Raw genomic sequence first — 309 nt, 5'->3', positions numbered from 1 at the left:
CTCCCTCAATATCATCATCACCATCATCCCCTGAACCCACATCGATTTCTGCTAACACTTTCCGACACCTCTTCGCTTCACTCCTACGCACCAAATATTTCCATTTTTATTACGCGGTGCCGTGGCGAAGGTGTCAGCTTTCCTCGTGTATTATGTTTGACCAGAATATAACTGGGTCGGTTGCGGGAATATTTCCATGGTTATCAACGCGCTTTCAGGATGAGTCCGCAGATTGTTTATTCGAGAAATCTGATACATATTGTGGGGAAAAGATAAAATGGGAGACAAACACATACTCACACAAACATT

The sequence above is a fragment of the Penaeus monodon genome, chromosome 28, assembly GCF_015228065.2.
Source record: "Penaeus monodon isolate SGIC_2016 chromosome 28, NSTDA_Pmon_1, whole genome shotgun sequence".
Lineage (NCBI taxonomy): Eukaryota > Metazoa > Arthropoda > Malacostraca > Decapoda > Penaeidae > Penaeus > Penaeus monodon.
Note: the sequence above shows the minus strand (reverse complement) of the source record.